This window comes from Hyla sarda, chromosome 6 (genome assembly GCF_029499605.1).
Source record: "Hyla sarda isolate aHylSar1 chromosome 6, aHylSar1.hap1, whole genome shotgun sequence".
Taxonomy (NCBI): Eukaryota; Metazoa; Chordata; class Amphibia; order Anura; family Hylidae; genus Hyla; species Hyla sarda.
The window spans coordinates 125,729,962-125,750,033 of record NC_079194.1 but is presented as its reverse complement, the minus strand read 5'-3'; the positions used below and the strand labels follow the sequence as shown (position 1 = coordinate 125,750,033).

At 42.1% G+C, this 20,072-nt stretch overlaps 1 protein-coding gene and 1 long non-coding RNA gene across 8 annotated transcripts in view; one reads left to right on the top strand and one right to left on the bottom strand.

Annotated features, from left to right (window-relative positions):
• Nucleotides 1-20,072, bottom strand: part of FGD5 (FYVE, RhoGEF and PH domain containing 5) — a 154,247-nt gene that overhangs the window by 114,550 nt on the left and 19,625 nt on the right. The window lies entirely within an intron of this gene.
• LOC130276075 (uncharacterized) overlaps nt 2,570-20,072 on the top strand; it is an 82,529-nt gene continuing 65,026 nt past the window's right edge. Inside the window, exons 1-2 of one of the 2 annotated variants that reach the window (XR_008845010.1) lie at nt 2,570-2,659; nt 17,755-17,924. This is a non-coding gene — a long non-coding RNA (uncharacterized LOC130276075). Of the gene's footprint in view, nt 2,660-11,196; nt 11,333-17,754; nt 17,925-20,072 lie in introns of those variants that run through there. The other variant, XR_008845011.1, reaches the window with a different exon arrangement.

The window sequence follows — 20,072 nt, the reverse complement described above, 5'->3', positions numbered from 1 at the left end:
TAAAAAAAACATTACAGATACATTACCCATATCAGTGGGCCACAGGACAGGTAACTTATTTAGGTATTACTCTTACGTCACCCTTCCCTGATATTATTCAGGTGAATTATGCCAATTTGATGTCTTCTATATCCCGTGATGTAGCATCCTATAACTACCATTATCATGGACAGGGCGAATAGCTGCTGTCAAGATGGTATTGCTACCTAAAATACTTTAATATTGGTGGAATTTGCCAATACCAGTGCCTAAAAGCAAAGTACGGTCATTACAAAGGCTAATTATGCAGATTGTGTGGCAAAACCATAAACCAAGGGTAGCAGCAGAGTTATTGTATCTCCCAATAGATAAGGGAGGAATAGGGTGTCTGGATCTACAGAAATATTACCTTGCAACTCTTTTAGAACAAACACAACACTGGTAAAACAATAACACATGTATACAATGGGTTGAAATTAAATCTTGCTTAGTCACTGAAGGTTCACTAAGGTAAACACTGTGGTCATCGAGAATGTGCTTATCTGCCCTCAAAACAACATACCCCACAATTACCGCAACACTACGGATGTGGAATCTCCCAACGATTAGAGATTCAATACTGTCTTTAGATATCCAAGATCTTCCATTAGCAGTCATAGAAACCCAGATACCAAACACTAACTACGGCAATTGGGAGAGATGCGGCATCACTACATACAAAGATATGAAAGGAGAAAAAGGACTTAAGTCAGTTGAGGAACTCAGACAAATATACAGTCTCCCATCAACAGATTTTTATAAGTTTCTACAACTTAGTCACTTTATTTCTTCTTTTACCTTAGCAAAGAGAGGTTTAGTCCCAGCAATAAGTCCCCAATTTTTTGGTCCACGTCAATTAGAAAAGGGACTTGTGGTGACCCACGGGTGTATGGCAGGACCGCGGGTGTAGCGGTGTGAGTGGTGGGATCAGACAGTATTAACCCCGGGGGCAAGATGTTATTAACCCCTAGTGTTCACAACGCCAGTGTGGTTTTAAGGTTCCGGAATACCACACGCCCGGTTTCTCCACTATCCCAGTAGCTAGTAGTGAAATGAGAGTCCACAACCACTTATGGTCATACGGAGGCTTTACTAAAAAAGATGGAATTATCTTCACAGCTAAGGCCAGATTTCCCAGAGAGGTGGCCAGGACCCAGAAGGACCTCACAGCTTGCTGAACCAATATACTTGACTCACGATTGGACTTTACTTGACTATATGTAGGACTTGACTAGTTTCAGTGACAGCAGACAGAGACTTGAGACTGGAATGACTGTAGCTTTTGGGGTCTGCCAGATGCTAATCACTTGCACTGAGATATCTGGTGGTTGCTGGTCTCAGTAAAGACTGATGGCACAAGAGAGGGAATTGTAATGGCTGCCCCTTTACATAGTGGGGGGCTGGACTAAAGCCCATTGGTCAAGCTGCGGGTCATAGGTTAAGCTGATGCTCTCAGCATGTGACTGCATAACATAACATGTAGAAGTAGAAAGACAAGTGCTCCATAGGGTAATATTGTGCTCCATAGGGTAATATTATAACCTAATGTGGGGGAACTACAACCTAATGTGGGGGGAACTATACTGCCAGCCTAATGTGGGGAACTATACGGCCAGCCTAATGTGGGGGAACTATACTGCCAACCTAATGTGGGGGAACTACAACCTAATGTGGGGGGAACAATATTGCCAGCCTAATGTGGGGGAACTATACTGCCAGCCTAATGTGGGGGAACTATACTGCCCACCTAATGTGGGGGAACTATACTGCCAGCCTTATGTGGGGGAACTATACTGCCAGCCTAATGTGGGGGAACTATACTGCCAACCTAATGTGAGGGAACTATACTGCCAACTAAATGTGGGAGAACTATACTGCCAACCTAATGTGTGGGAACTACAAACTAATGTGGGAGAACTATACTGCCAGCCTAATGTGGGGGAACTATACTGTCAGCCTAATGTGGGGGAACTATACTGACAACCTAATGTGGGGGAACTACAACCTAATGTAGGGGAACTATACTGCCAGCCTAATGTAGAGGAACTATACTGCCAGCCTAATCTGGGGGCACTATACTGCCAGCCTAATGTGGGGGAAGTATACTGCCAACCAAATGTGGGGGAACTATACTGCCAACCTAATGTGGGGGAACTATTCTACCAGCCTAATGTGGGGGACCTATACTGCCAGCCTAATGTGGGGGAACTATACTGCCAGCCTAATGTGGGGGAACTATACTGCCAACCTAATGTGGGGGAACTACAACCTAATGTGGGGGGGAACTATACTGTCAGACTAATGTGGGGGAACTATACTACCAGCAGTGGCGGATCCAGGGGGGGGGGGCAACGGGGCAATTGCCCCCCCCCCCCCGAGATTGCTGCCCCTATTATTGAGGAGCAGGAGCTGCCCCCGGTTCCACTGTCCCCTCACCTTTCACACGCTGCTCCAGCTCCTGCTGCCCCTTTAAGAGAGGGAGCTGATGGACGCGGCAACTTAGTCCCTGTTCGTCCGACCCCTCCCCCGGCTGCTCACCGCAGAGCTGAAGTGAAGACACTGCCTGCCAGCTGTACAGCCTCTGCGGCCTGTATCCTCCGTCCAGTCTGACAGTCTCCGATCTGCAGGGCGGCCATCAGAGGTGAGGAGCTCTGTAGTGAAGTCCCAGTGGCCGGGCATGTCAGTCACTACCTGTATACCAGTGACTGCTGTGCCCTCTCTGCCCTACTACATATAGTATATGCAGTATGGGCCAGTCATTGATATACAGTGATGTGTTTCTCAAACAGGGTGCCTCCAGCTGTTGCAAAACTACAACTACCAGCATGCCCAGACAGCCAACCAGAGTTGTAGTTTTGCAACAGCTGGAGGCACCCTAGTTGGGAAACACTGTGGGGCTATATACATCAGCTGTGCTGTACCACTGCCCTGGTTGCTATAAATATATGCATGTATATAGTAGTCAAGGCTACAATTAATGTATATAGCCCCTCAGTGTTATGTCACTATATACCAATGTCTGTGCTGCACATATATAGGGACATAATACTGCAGGACTATATACATCAGCTTATCTGTGCTGTACCCACTGCCTTGGCAGCTATATATAGCCCCAGCAGCTGTATATAGCCCTGCAGTGTTATGTCAGTATATGTCATTGTATGCCAATGTCTGTGCTGTGTTCTCTGCCCTGCCTGGTCCATATTACGTATATAATATATGTAGTATGTGTTAGCCAGTTCAGCACAGACATTCGTATATAGGGACATAATACTGTTGGGCTATATACATCAGCTTCCCTGTGCTGTACCCACTGCCCTGGCAGCTATATTTATGCACATAAACATATACATATATATATATATATATATAGTAGCCAGGGCAGTGGGTACAGCACAGCTGATGTATATAGTCCCGCAGTATTATGTCCCTTTTCTCACTGGCCTATACCGGCCTATTCATGGAGACCAAAAAAGTGTAATAAAAAAAAAATGCATTTAAAAAAAAGTAATAATAAAAGTTTGAATCACCCTTTGTTCCCATTTTTTTAATGAAATAATGTAAGGAAAACCCTATACATAAACCCTAAACATATGTGGTAGCACCACATGCACAAATGTGTGAACTAATAAAATATAATAGTTAAGTTGCACACTGAAAGGTGAAAGCATGAAAAAATATCAAAGTCCAGAAGTGCGTATTTTTGGTCACTTCAATAACTAAAAAAAAAATCTAAATAAAAATGGTTCTGACAAAAACAGATCACAGCACTAAAAATAAGCCCTCATATAGTCCTGTATGCTGCCAGCCTAATGTGTGGGAACTATAATGCCAACTAAATGTGGGTGAACTACAACCTAATGTGGGGGAACTATACTGCCAACCCTAATGTGGGGGATCTATACTGCCAGCCTAATGTGGGGGGAACTATGCTGCCTATCTAATGTGTGTGTGTGTGTGTGTGTGGGGGGGGGGGGGGGGTGCTGCATACTTAAAGGGGTAGTCCACTAATAAGATATATAATTGTGCATAGTAATTTGTTGATAGTTTTATTTTTAGCTAATGTCCGGCCCTCCAACGGTCTGAGGGACAGTGAACTGGCCCCCTGCTTAAAAAGCTTGAGGACCCCTGGTCTAGGCATTAAAGGGATATACACAACATTCTGGAAACAACAGGGGGAGACCTTGCAGGGGAGCCTCCAGGTCACTAAGGGTCTCAACCTGACAGGGCCTAAGGGTAGTAGAGGACCATGTCCCGTACTGGGACATCACAGGCTCTCAAAAATATGCCATGCTGTAAACTCTGGAACAGACCGAATACCTGTATGTAACAAATGGGAGTGTAATTTGAGCCATTCCTTTTCTAACTCACAATGGACTCATACATTTACCATTAACTGTAACTGCATATCACACCTAGAGACAGCTAGAACACTGCTTTACATATGGCATCTCACCCCTTATAGGCTCTCAAAAATGTACCCAAATCAGCCAAATACATATTGGAGATGCAAACAACAAGTGGGTACACTGTTACACATATGGTGGGAATGTGGCTTTATAAGAGAACTGTGGGATCAAATTTATTATAAAATATGCAGGATAGTTTGCTTTGCAATTCCCTGGGGACCGAAGGTAGCCCTCCTGCACTTATGTCTTGATGAACTTTCCATTTCTGACATTACGGTTATAGTAAATCTTCTAACAATAGCAAAAAAAAAAAAAATAGCTGGAAAATGGAGAAGTCCACATCTCCCTAATCTGAGCTGCATATTGAGCTCGATTAGCCTCATCCACTAATACCCTGTCACGATTTTCATATGTATGGTCTAAATGGCTAATTTATAAACCCCTAGATATCTAAATAACACAACACAATTTAACAAGGATAATAATGGAAGCCATCATTATCATATAAAAGGAGCTTGTATGGATTGATTGTATGTGTTTATGTGACTTTTTTAGTTGATTACGAACTGCAGTGTCTGTGGTTTGTGTTTTGTGTTTGTAATTTAGTTTTGTTTTTCCTTTTCCGTTCTATGTTTTTGTTGTGTTGTACTTTAATAGTTTTAATAGTTCAGACATTATGCATTCGGCAAAGTCTCATGTATATTTTTGTTTACATTATTTTAATGGGGGGGGGGGGAGGTTGAGTTAAATGTATTAAAAAATATTTTATTCACTATTTTAGTACTAGTTTTGGGTCAGCTGCAGAACCATAGGCTGTAGTTCCTAACTACAACTCCCAACATGCCCTGATACAGTCTATGGATCTGCAGCTGACCCAAACCAAAACTACAGCTCCCAGCATGTTGCACTATTTAGTAGAATAGTATAGGTTATGGTGCAACATGCTGGGAGTTGTAGTTTTAGGTCAGCTGAAGAGCCATAGGCTGTGTCAGGGAATTCTGGGAGATGCAGTTAGTAACTACAACGCCCAGCATGCCCTGATACTGTGTAAAGCTCTGCTGATCATCCAAGCTAAAACTACAGCTCCCAGCATTGCAGGGCCATAGGCTATGTCAAGAAATGCTGGGAGTTGCAGTTACTAACTACAACACCCAGCATGCCCTAATTCAGCCTAGGCAGAAAGTCATTTTCAGGAATTATTTCCCCTTACTCACAATTGCCAGTAGGCAACAACTCCGCCAGGCTTCTCTTCAGAGGGAACCTCATGATGTCTATCTTCCTGGCAACAGACATGCACACACGCAGCACACATGCCTGGAACCAGCAGCCCCGACCTGCACTAATGTTTGCAGTTGTTGCAGTGGCTGGGTTGTGATTTAGGTTCTGGGGAATTGAGTCTTCACGGGATGGTCCAGGCAGCGGCGGGCCCCCCCTCAGTCCTGGGCCCTCGGGCAATGCCTGTCAGTCTGCCCCTGGCTGCTGGACATCTGTACTGCAGCACAGTATTACTGTCAGTAGCTATCGCTGGACCTCACAGGCTACTGTACTAGGCAGACAGGAGGCCATCAGCTAGCTACCTGCCTCAGCTACTATTCTGATCCTTTCACCCGCCAGATGCCACACATCTGATGCCAAGTTCTCCTTCTTTCACCCACCTTCGTCACCAGGTACTGGTATTGCCCCCCCCCCCCCCCCCCCACTGCACCACTCTGTCACCGGGTCACTTTCAGGACTCCTGATGCTGCTGCCACCTCCAGGCTGTCTCATTCAGCCACTATATGGTCTCCTCATGCTTTAGCCACCTCCAGGTTGTTCCATTCAGCTACTATATGGTCTCCTCATGGTTCACCACCTCCAGGCTGTGCCATTCAACCACTATATGGTCTCCTCATGCTTCAGCCAACTCCAGGCTGTGCCGTTCAGACACTAAATGGTCTCCTCATGCTGCCACAAACTCCAGGCGGTTATTCAGCCACTATATGGTCTCCTCATACTGATACCACCTCCAGGCTTTGTCATTGTGCCACCATGTGACATATGACTCCTTGTTAGATTTGGTTCTTTGTAACCACCCAGGACATTAAAACTTGGGAGTGTAATCTTGGGTATGTAATATTTTCAAGACTGAGGCCCTATGGTCATCAACGTTGTATAGTAGCTGTGGAATTACCATAAGAATCCAATGAAATAGGTTGGAGCGATCACAATGAACCATTACTGATTAAAAGAAACATTTGAAGTTCCACAAAAGAGTAAGACAGTGGGAAGGGGGGCGGAGACAGTGAGAGGCACAGGCTGGAACAGGTGGTAGCTCGCCTGGCGTCGAACCGCCAGCTCGATGATCACCAGAATAGATACTCAAAAAATCTAAATAAATTCAAATTAAGCTAAATAAAAATTACATTAAAAAATCTTGAATTTTGACGCCATATGGTCTCCCTGCTGCCACATTCAGGCGCTCTGCTGCAGTGATTCTAATAGCGATCCCTGTAATCTGCATGTCATACTGAATAACAGTATTATTTCACTGACACAGCACACTCCCTATGTGTATTAGAACAAAGCAAACTGTTCTACACCCCTATTGAGGCTCTCTGTAGGCCAAAAATAGCCATTTTTAATACAGATTCACCGCAAATAAATTCGGACCGGACCAAATTTTTTGGGAAAATTCGGCGAATCGCCCAAATCTAATTTTTCAAAAGTTCGCTCATCTCTACCTCCAGTAGATGGTGTGCCCCCTGTAGGTAGTTTTCCCCTGCAGACAGTTTTCCTCCTGTATATAGGTATCCCTGTAGGTAGTTTGCCTCCTCTTGTAGGTAGTTTTCCCCCTGTAGTTAGGAAAGCATTATAGAGGTTTTCCCCCTTTAGGTAGGACCTCCATAAAGGTACTTTGCTCCCTAGAGGTATTTTGCCCCTATAGGTAATACTCACCCTAAAGGTAGTTTGCTCCACTTTAGATAGGACCCCCCGTAGATAGTTTCACCCGGTACGTAGGACCCCCATGTAGGACGTTTTTTCCCTGTAGGTAGAACCCCCCTGAAAGTACTTATCTTCCTCTCTGGATGTAGGAGAGGACCCCACCCACCCCCTTACATATCTACAAAGTGATATAATTTAGAAATGTGATACAAGAAAATGTCATCATCGCTGAGGTAGAAGAGAATCCAATATAACACTAATGATGACTAAATCATAAAACCAATCAGGAAACGCTATGATGTAATTAAAGCTGCAGTGAGGAAATGTTACAAGTCTCTGCCAGTACAAAGTAGCACAATGAGCCAGCGATGATTAACCCTCTGATCATCGTACAGTCATGAAGGGGTTACAAACAATCAGTGTCCTTGTTAATGCACACGCCTTTCCCATTGCGCCGGAGACCCTTGTGCTGCATTTCCTGTAAACAGGGAGTCTTTTCCTACCCAAAGATAACCTGGCAATGAACCGCAGGAGACTGACGTTAGGCGGGAGGCACACCCTGGAGCGTTGCAAACCAAGGCCGCCACACAATGCCCTCTTAATCCCTTCACCTCTTGAGGCAACTAAGAGTTAAACTTGTTTATTGTGATACATAGTAAAATCTGCCATAGTGGCAGATTAAATGAACAACTGCATATTCCCCATCTAATTCTGTTATATGCAACAATAGAGGTAACTGGGAGGGGCTAATAAAGCAACACACAGTTTTCTATCATCACTTCCCTTTCCCACATGACTGTGATGGAAAGGTACCTGTATTAGTCTGGGATGAGGAACCCCCCTCCCAAGCTACTGTACCATTTCATGTAATCAGTTTCCTGGTGCCCAAACCTCACTTTTGAAACAGAGATAGTCTCCCTTATTTCAAGCAGCAATGATTTACTGTAAAACGCTGCAGCATTTCAGAGAAATCAGTTTGAAAAACGTCTGAAAAAGAAGGCTCTGGGTCACCAACAACTGGGCATGCTTGATGCCTTGTTTTTCTATTCAAGCCCAGAGAATTTTTATTTTAAAAACAAGCCAGGAATGGGGCAAAGAGTTTTGTCTGTTATGAGACAAAACTTGTATACACATTTGAAAAATGATCGAATGTAGTCACTAGCTGACTACACTCAGGCATTTGAAATGAATGGGGCTCGTGTCTGTCATTTTGACATTTTCCCGCATATCTATGCGGGAAAATGTGGTGTGAAAGGTAGTGGGCTCACTTATTCCTCAATTCCCTTCATCCACCCAGTATACTATACACAAATAACAGCACCAGTGACATTTTGTAAAAAAAAAAAAAGGCAAAATATATTTCCTGCCATTTCTACCAAAAAAAGACAGCAGTATGTGTGATTTAATTTAACTGGACTGTTCTTCTCCCTATGGATCTGATCACTTCCTCTGAACTGTGACCCTGTTGCCATGAATCAGAGTACACAGCTTCCCTCAATCCCCTTTGCTTGCATACTCATCATGGAGGAGATTTATCAAAATCTGTGCATGGCAAAAAGTGACCAATTGTCCACAGCAACCAATCAGATCTTCTTTCATTTTTAAAAAGGTTTCTGATTGGTTGCTATGGGCAACTGGGCAACTTTTCTTCTGCACGAGTATTGATAAATCTCCCCCATAGAGTTTACCTGAGAATGCCTATCTCTGTGGATGCTTTAAGATGGTCAGAAATGCATCAGTTTAAACCTATTTATCTTTATGGTGCAACTCCTTTAATTCCAGATAAACTTTACTTTCACTGAATACACTGTAGCAATCTGTTAGGACAGGATAGACATTTCTGATGATGATATATTTAACTCACATCAAGCCAACTAGAAATATTACATTTGCACACTGGTTGTATAGACAAATAATGATTTTGAGTCTATATATATATATATATATATATATATATATATATATATATATACACATATTGTGACACTGTGGCAAGGGAAGGGTGTATTTCCCTAGCTAACCCTGGAAAAACCTCCACCTGTGGCCTAATTAATGAGGTAGCAGAAAGGGGAAGTGGTTTAAAGGGAAGTCAAAAAGAATAATCTGGGCTCTCCCCAGAAGACAGCAAGGTGGCTGTAGGGAGAGGAAGGGTCCTGCTGAGAAACACACAGCCCAAGCTGTGAGTGGCCCCAAAGAGTGGTGTGGACAAGACACACACAGCAAGAGGTTGCAAACGCTGTGTGTGAATAGTGAGTAGAAGGTTGCAGGAGGCATAAGTTTAACTGGCCGGGAAAAGCCCACCAGTGAATAGTCATGGCATGCTGGATTGTTTAGTTATTGACTTGACAGTCTAGGGTTTTGTTTGTTCCCGTGTTATGTCTTTATTTATCCTGCAACCTGTCTAATAAAGCTGGCGAGGGGCCGGACTTGCATAAAGAACTGTTGTTTGCCTGCTGATTGAACTGGAAACGTGTCCTGTGGCGGTGTCAAGGAAGATCCCAGAGCTATCCCCAGGGAGAAATCCTTACAATATATATATATATAGTCTGAGCAGTGAGATGAGTACAGCAGAAACACAGTTAACAATGTCTGGCCACAACATGCCAAGATCGAGAAACAAAAAGTTCCGAGTTAGCATTACAATCCGAAACGGAAAGGAGAACACGAGGGCCATAGATGCCTCATTACTCCACTAAGAGCGTGTTGAGCCTTGACATTACTCAGAAGCTTTCAGCGTGACTTCATCCATCACCTTATGCCTGGACAACCAGACTCTGCTCCTGTCTGCACTAACTGTGTACACACCACTAAAACAGGCTTCTGTCTGTAAATCATATCACCTGCATATGGACAATATGGTCAAAGATAGGAGGGATAACTAGAGAGTATTGCGGCAGCAGTCACACACAAGCATTAATGCCTGGGGGCCCAATGACTCCCTTACCAGACAAGAAGACACTAGTATAATACATAGCATATACTGTAGTAGATGACAATGCCATAGATTCTGACCATGCCATAGATTATGCACTAGTACCCAGTAGCTAGAAAAGTTACGTTTTCAGAGCCCTCTTTAAAAATTAAGAAACTATCTAGTAAGTTGCTATGGGCAATTGTTCCACTTTTGCTCTGCACAGGTTTTGAGAAATCTACCCGCATGTCCTTAAAAAAAACTTTACTTAATTTAGTCCATGTTAAAATCAAGTTCAGCAGCATACATGCTACATAACACTGTTTCAGACAGTACAGAGAACCAAAGAAGGAACGTCCAGTTCAGGAATCTTGATAAAACGTCATATTTATTGAAAAAAATTAAAACAATAGTCCACCAACATACAGGCATAAAAAATTCATGAATCTGATGCGTTTCGGTCCAGACCAAAACAAGTCAGATCCCATGCGTTTATTGTGCCTGTATGTTGGTGGGCTATTGTTTAAATTTTTTTCAATAAATATGAAGTTTTATCAAGATTCCTGAGCTGGACGTTCCTTCTTTTGTTCTCCGTATTCGTTCAGCCCTACTGAGGAGCCTTGCTGCAATCAAGAGGTGAGAGCTGGTTCTCGTGTGTCATACATCAGGTTTTTGGATTTTGCATTTCAGACAATATTATCCTTAAACTTGCCATGACTAAAAACAATGGGGGAAAACTTGTGCAGAGGAAAAGGTGACCAGTTGCCCATAGCAACCAATCAGATGGCTTCTTTCATTTTTGAAAAGGCCTCTGAAAAATGAAAGAAGCAATCTGATTGGTTGCTATGGGCAACTGGTCTACTTTTCCTCAGCGCAGGAATCTCCCCCAATGTTTGTAACATGTTGGCGTATTATATGCTGCCAAACTGCATTTTAACACAGATTAAATATAGTGGAGCTGGACATTTTCTGCAAGCATCACTGTCCGATGATACAACCAGGTGCATGCACGGTCTACAGACAGGAAAAGATGCTGGTATTAACCAAGTTAATGCTAATACCACTGAGGAAGGTTGGGAGCTCTCTTGTGGTTATGTGTTCTGTAAATTATATATGATGGTTAGATAAATTCCTACAGATTTTTAGGGATGTAAGAAAAAAATCGATTCGTGCGATTATCGCGATTTTTTCATTTGGCGATACTGAATCGATTCAAAATATTTTTGAATCGATTCTTTTAGGGATGTGGAATTTGTATCTCCTGATGCCCGGAACAGCATGTCCCGGGCATCAGGAGATACAAGTTCCACATTTGTCGAGTGGGGCAGGCCGGATCTGACACGGCAGTGCTCTGGGTGTATGGAGCGGGCTCTGACTCATGCCCGCTCCATACTCTGCAGCCCCCGGCTGTTCTCAGTAGCCGGGGGCTGCCGCTAATAGCCAGCATGCGGCGATCGCCGCGGCTGGCTATTAAAGGAGTACTCCGGCGCGCACTTTTCTCGTTTTATCCCGTCTGGGCTGCAAAATAAAAGAAAGCGCACTTTCTCTTACCTGCCAACGAGCCCTCGGAGCTCCGGTACAGGTGTTCGGTCCCCAGGCTGTATTCTTCTTACTTCCTGTTAGCCCCGCACGTCACACGGAGCCTCCGCCTATCACTGGCCGAGGCGGGACATCGCTGCGGCTGGTGATAGGCTGAAGCTCCGTCTGACACCTGTACCGGAGCTCCGGGGGCTCGTTGGCAGGTAAGAGAAAGTGCGTTTTCTTTTATTTTGCAGCCCGGACGGGATAAAATGAGAAAAGTGCGCGTTGGACTACTAGATCGTCGCTGTCAAAGCTGACAGCGGCGTCTATTGGGATCTATGAATGCTCCCAGGTGGGTGATGTATCGGGATATATCGTGATGTATCGTCACCTAGACGGTATCGCGATATATCAGGATATATCGAATCGCCACACTGGTATCACGATTCGAATCGTATCGCCAAATTCTTGGCGATTCACACCCCTACTGATTTTATGTCAGACCTTAAAATGATACCTCTGTCAACCTTCCCTACAAGACACCAAGAAATATATCACATAGTTCTCCCATCAGAGACTCTAACCTACACTAGAGTACCAGGGATTTAAAGAAGTACTGCAGCCAAAGACAACTCCGCAGGATAGGGGATAAGTGTCTGATTGAGAGGGGTCCTCCCCGCGATCTCCCATACAGAGACCCAGAACTGCCACGGCTCTCCCCATGCAGGAGGCGTGTCGAACAAAGCATGACGCCATGGCCGGCACCCCCCCCTCCATGTATCTCTATAGGAGAGGCGAAGATACAGAGCGTTCGTGCATCCCCACCTCTCCCATAGGGCTGCATGGAGGGTGTGTCTGTCGACATCTCAGTGAGTTAGCCATGCAGAGCTAGTATCAACTTTTGCATGGATTTTTGTTCTTTCTGCCCTTTCATGTAACCATCATGGCAGCTTTGTGAAGTTGGCTAATCATACCTGTAAACTTAAACGGGCATTGTCATTTTAATAAACTTATCTATAGCTCCAAGACAATGTAATAACTACAAAAAACTGTAATTCAGTTTGTTACCCGAAAATGCTGTTTTTTCCACTGTGAGAATCCTCTAAACTATTAGCCACTAGATGTCTCACCACATGTCAACTTGCCCGTTGCCACTACTTGTTAGGAGAAATTCATCGCTAGATGCCAATATGGATTTACAAGAAACTGAGAGTGAGGCCAATCTTATCCCAAAAGTAATCAAAATATCCACAGTGCTATTAATACTTAAAGTGGGGTTTTAAGTTATATAATGGAAAGACATGGCTGTATAGGGCTTTGGACCCTGAATCTGTACATTCCTCTCATTAGTAAATTGACCCTTCAGCGCTGAGATATCAGAGTTTATAAAGACATGCAAATTAGGCTTTGGAGCCCTCTGGATGTTCCTTTCGGCTGCTATAGCCTAACACAGTTTGGCCATTTCCCCAGTTAGACACCCCCTTCCCTGGTCACCTCCTCTAACCCCCTGATAGACAGGGGAGTGACTAACTGGTGAACCGGTCAAACTTTGCTGGGCCCGAACAGTTGAGGGCACTGCCCAGTGGGCTCCAAAGCCTTATGTACATATCTTTTAAACTCTGATATCTTTAAGGGGTAATCCCATGGAAAACTTTTTTTTTTTTAATTAACTGGAGCCAGAAAGGTAAACAGATTTGTAAATTACTTCTATTAAAAAAATCTTAATCCTTCCAGTACTTATTAGCTGCTGAATAGTACAGAGGAAATGGTTTTCTTTTTGGAACACAGAGCTCTCTGCTGACATCTCTGTCCATTTTAAGAACTGTCCAGAGTAGGAGAAAATCCCCATAGCAAACATATGCTGCTCTGGACAGTTCCTAAAATGGACAGAGATGTCAGCAGAGAGCACTGTGGTCATGATGTCACCAGAGAGCTCTGTGTTCCAAAAAGAAAACCATTTCCTCTGTAGTATACAGACCCTAAAAAGTACTGGAAAGATTAAGATTTTTTTTATAGAAGTAATTTACAAATCTGTTTAACTTTCTGGCACCAGCTGATTAAAAAAAAAAGTTTTCCACGGGAATACCCCTTTAATGCTGTAGGAGATCCAGGAACAAAAACACATGCAAAATATATGCTAATATATCCTCAGGAGGACATCGGGAGGAAATCAACGGCAACCATCACATCCTGGGTGCAAAAAACCCTGCGCCTCCCAAAGTGTTTCTTTCATCTGTTACAGGGGAGAAAAAAAAATCAGAGGGCACAACACAACCGTACAATGGGCACCGTAATATTGAAAAGGCAAGTAAGGCAACCAGTACAATGAATGAATGTGCCATTAAGCTCAAATGTCCCTATTCAATCATTCATCATCTTTACACTAAATATTTACATCAATTCATGTCTAACCTACACTAGAGTGTAGAATGGATGGAGAATATCATGAGAGCTGATGCCATCAATAGACTAAGCTCTCTGTTCTCCTCGTTCAGATAGCAAAAGAACTCCTGCAGTGGCAGGTGGTCGGGGATTGCCACAGCCTTGTGTCAGGCTCTGAGTTTGGTATAGGCATCCGATCGGTCAATACATGTACATACTCATGATTGAGGTACAATGTATAACTGTAAGTAAGGGAAAGGAACTGCCAGCACATAAAGTGCTGGCAGACATTACATCTTTAATTTTACCTGGTAAAAGATGGGTTAAATCTAACGAAATCTTAATTAATGCACTTAATTAAGACAATGCAAAGGTTATTTTTGGAGTGCCTACAATGCTGAACAGACATTGCCTCTTAGGTATATTTTACCATTCATTAATTCTAATTGATCTATAAAGATATAAAGCTTTGATGTCTGTGACAGTGTTAACAACCTATAGAATCGCCCTCTTGTAAAACATCTCATAACATTTTCTTAATGGCCAATAAAGCAAAAATACAAATTGGCTTTTTATTAAAGAGATATGGCAAAATTCAATACACCTGATGGTCTAGGAAAACTTAATGATCTGAACACTGGCATGTAAACAGGAAATTGCCTAAAGGCCCAGAATTCCCAGAATCTCAATTTCCAGACATGACAAGCTGAGTGATCTGTAATGAATGAATTTAGTCTGCATTTGCTGTTTCTTCGAGAGGCATGGTCCAGCGCCCTCACTGGCTAAGGCTAGGTTCGCACTTGTGTTGTATGTCTTATTGTTCTGCTTTGTCACTAGAAGAGGACAACAATAGAAACTAATGGAGCTGGCAGATCCATTACAAGCCTAACACAAATGGCACTTAATGGACTTCACTGACTGTCCAGTTTCCATTTTTCCATTTTACCAGACAAAATAGAGTAGCATGCTGTACTACTTTGTCTGGTATTTTTGAAGTAATCTGTAACAGAAGTACCCAGTGGACCTCCAATTTAGGTGTGAACTCAGCCTAAAATAAAATTTCTGTCTGTAATTTGTAATTAGATGTATCTTTGGTATAACATAATACAGAATATAATATTTTTGTACAAAATTCCCCTCAACCAATCCCAAATCAGTGGTGGGCTTATGTTTCCCCAATCAAGGGCATACGTATCATAGAGACATATTATGCAGCGGCAATGGAGTCCTTGCAGTATGAGGCCCAGCCCTGATTGGTCCCATTCCTTTTACTACTGGTAAAAAACTGTACCATACTCATCTCCCCAGGAAACTGCACTGTGAGTAAATAAAGGGATGGGGGTATTGATCCAAAGATCATGGTAAACAAGGAGAAATAAACAATAGGCCTTACAGTTTTGTGGGGCAAAATCAGACTTTATAATAGAAGGCCCTTTTTGATCTTTGCTATGGCATCTTTGCTGTGCCTAACAATACTTCCCTTTAAATTATCTTTGTTTTCCCAACAGCAAGAGGAGTTTATTTTGGGAAATAAGAATCTTCTGTGACAAGTCTGGTATAAAATGTCCCTAGAAAGACATGAAAGAGACGTCTTCCCATCCCGTATTAACGGCAAATTAAAACAAACAAAAACATAACAGTATTTATGTCTGTAAAGTGCAGGACAGGAAAACCGCAGGAACCTTACTCAGCCAACTTAAGAGAATGCGACTGCAAACACGGAAGATGGGAAATTCTACTATCAGAATCATGTCTCACCTATGGGAATTTACCATTTTACTTCACCATGATTGTTCTCTAACAGCAGGTCTGCAAACCTCACTGTCTGATACCCCGCTGCCCCTCGACCTGAATTTTGTGAGTATTCAGGTAGAGGGGCTCCTTACCCAGTTACTCTCAGTTAAAATCGCAACTCTATGGTTTTATTGTCAAACCTGACTTCCCCATTGAAGTCAAAGGCAAAAATCAACAAAAAGTACTTCCGATGTCTTCTGATTCAAACTTCTGAAGTTGGAATGCTGACAATTGTGCTGTGGAAAAAGTTATTCCCAAGTCTGATTCCCAGACTTTAATGAAAGGGAGATATGATGGCCCGCAGCTTCGAAAACTAGAAATTTGTAGCATTTGGACAAAATGCCTTTCGGGCTGTTGTGCTGCGATAGTAGTTGTTAGAACCACGTGGGTGTTGAAGACTTATCGTGATGTTTTAAGAGCCCCCAAACTCTCCTCCAGGTGTGTATGGATAAGAGAAAACAGCTATAAAATGCTCTCAAGGTGGTCCTATACACCCTAGACACTACATAAATTTAACCCCTTACTTTTGGAAAAATGCTGGAAATGCAACTCCGATGAGGGCTTTTATTTACACATGTGGAATTGCCCCAGGGTCAGGAACTTCTGGTCTCAAATCCAGACAAATATTTACTGGATATGTAACATCAAAATCCCCCTCAATCAGAAACAACTCTACTATATGTTTTCCCGAATGGAATCGCACCAGAGCTCGGACCCTTATAACAATATTACTCTCTGCAGCGAGAACACTTCGCTCTAAATATTGGAAGTCACAAATACCACCAACTATTAGTGAGTGGATCACTAAGGTAGATCCTATATACAGATTGGAGGAGCTCGTAGCTTGGGAGCACCGCTCTCATAACAAATTTAATCAGAATTGGACTCCATGGATCAAGTTTAGAGAGTTTTAAACAAATGCCACCAACATAACCCACTACCCCCAAGCCTCCCCCCCCCCCCCCCCCCGGACACACACACGACTTATCATCTATACAATACCAATTGTCTAGCCAAATAGCCCCCTGCCCTGTCCTTGTTTATACTTTGGTTTTTGCTCTACCGCAGAAAAGATTATTTACTTAATTTCTCAATTAGTAACCGTAAGACTAAATTCCTTCGCCATCATAAGTCTGGTCGATAAATAGCATTGTTTGCTACTTTACAAAAATTCATGTTGTTGTTTCTCTTTTCTACTAGTTCGACTGAACTCACAATGCACTGTAAATGTTGTACTGTTTAAATAAAACAATAAAAAAGAGAATTTAAAACAAAGTTGGAATGCTGTGGATCTGAAATCCACACTATGGGTCAATTTGCTCATAGATGTTTTGCGTTGCTTTTGCATGCATTGTGTGTATGAGATTTTTTTAAGGCTCAGCCACTTCACTGTTACTGTAAATGCTATGGGTATTTTGCATAGAATAACATAGCAATGCCACTTTGCCTTTATCATATGCACTAATCATATGTGTTAGTCTTGTTTAAAGGTAATACTATGAGCGTATTACTTTACTGAGTAGTGGATGCATGTAATAGCCTTCCTGTAGAATGGTAGCGGCAAATACAGCAAAGGAGTTTAAAAATGCATAGGATAGACATAAGGCTATCCTTCATATAAGATAGAGATAGGTATAAGGCTATCCTTCATATAAGATAGAGATAGGTATAAGGCTATCCTTCATATAAGATAGGCGCACTGATTATTGATAATATTCAGAATACTAGATAGGTTCTGATCTGCCAACACTTTTTATGTGGTAATTTATTTGTACTTTATTTGTTTTGGACATTCAGGGAAGAATATGGTGTGTTTACAGCATGCTGCCTTGTGCTGCACAATGACACAGACAGAGGGCCAGACAGGCAATGAATACAGCAGGCTCTGAAGGCTGTTCTGTTTTGTAGTGCAATGTTTTGCAGCAGCACTCGCCAGGAGGTCTAGGTCCATCTGCCTCAAAAAGAAGGTAAGTACATGATATAACATACATTTTTATTGCTGGTACAGATTTTACTTTAAGGCCCATGGTTTCCCGAAGCTCACCGTGTACATCAGATAACTAGTTTATGTGTTGTCAGCCCCACCCTATATCCCCTGCTTATTGTGCATTTTCCTGCTCCCAGCATATTTCTCTGGGGAGATTTGGTGCAATAACCACGTTCTTGCTGCATTGCCATTAAACAGCTATTAAGTAAGGTATACAAATGAAAAGGAACAGTTGCAGTTTGGTTTCAATGGCAGCCCTGCAGCTGTTGTTACTCTCAATGGCTTTTCTCGATAACCATTATTGACAAGTGCCTGTCCAGAACATTTATTTTTAACTAAAACTGCTGAATTTTGGAAACTATAGGGAACGTGTGAAAGGGTGGGGGAGGAGAGACAAGAAAACAACATTGTTCTCTTTAACAATTATATACAAATCCAATTTAACATCTGCCTTTCCAGAGCCACCTGAAATAAAGAAAGACATTCAAATGGAACATATATGAAAAATTATGGAATGAGGCATCTGATGCATAATAGTGCCCCATATGTACAAGAATATAATTACTATAATACTGTCCCAAATGTACAAGTATATGACTAGTATGATATGGCTCCCATGTACAAGAAAATAACTAGCATAATACATCTCCCTAAATACAAGGATCCATCTAATACTGGCTTCTGTGTATAAATACTATAATACTGCTTCTAAATACAAGTTTATATATACATACATATATATATATATATATATATATATATATATATATATATACTATAATACAGCTCACTATGTACAGGAATATGACTATAATGGTCCCTTAAGTTACAATTTTAATTGGTTCCAGGATGGCCATTGTAAGCTGAAAATATTGTATCTTGAGGTCATAACTCTATGGACAACTGGTAATTGGTTCTGAAGCCCCTAAACTGTCAGTTAAAAATAAGGAAAATTGTATTCGGCTCTAAAGCCCCCAAAATGTCAGTAAAAAAATCAGCAAATTGGCCAGATAATTAAAACAGATAACACCAATCCTTAAATATAAAAGCCAAAAAACTGCTAGAAACTCCAAATCACTTTATAAAGTGGGCAGGAGGAGCTTCCTTCAGATCCTATATGGTACAAACAGGGCACCAGAAAAGCAAAGAAGTAGCTAGTGCTGGCACAGGTAAAGGGCAGTACAGCTCCACTGTACTCTATAAAGCGCCAATCAGTGCATGCACTTTAATAATACAAGTTTTTTCCCCTGAAATACCCACTCTAATGGGCTAGATTATGTAGCCACTTAACATATTGCATATTGTTTCAAGTTAAAACAATCCAGGGAAGACAATTGTATGCTAAAACTGTACCCTGAGGTCATTGTAACTTGAAGGACCAATATACTATACTGTAATGCTACCCTCTATGTAGTACAAACAATGTAACTAATTCAGTATAAAAAAAGCCCCAGAACATTACTACGCGTCTCCTATGTTGTAGAATATGACTACTATAATACTTTTCCCTATGTGCAAGAATATTATTACTACAATTCTGCACTCTATGTACATGAATAGAATTATAATAGTACAGTGAAAAAATTAAAGCGCGGCACTACCCAAGTTCTTGTGCAAAAAAATAGCTTATTTTTATTGAAAGCGCGATGTGCTGTACATGCAAGTGCATGGGTGCTCAGACGCTGGACACACCCAGACCATGACAGCTGTTTCGTACAATAAGTATACTTCATGAGTGGTCTGATGAAGTACACAGTTGTCACGGCACTGGGAGAATTTGCCAGCTCTAGGACTGCTCAGAAAAGTGCCGTCTCCATAGACATTAACGCATTTCCGAGCTGATTGCATTTACGTCTATGAAGGCCAGGGTGGTTTCACACAGTCATTTAGTACAGTGTATTTTTGTTACTTTTTTTTTTTTTAGAAAAAGCCAAGGCAGTTTTTAAAGCAGTTTTGTGAAAAAAGCTAAAATACTAAAGTTGATTCAACAGAAGAAAAAGTATAAATCCTCCCTGTATATTTCCAACTACTTTTGAATTCACCTATCACTTTGCCTCCTACTACTTTAATACATTTTAGAAAATAAAAACAAAGAAAGCTGCAGTTAGTGTGGCAGATTTTCATTCTG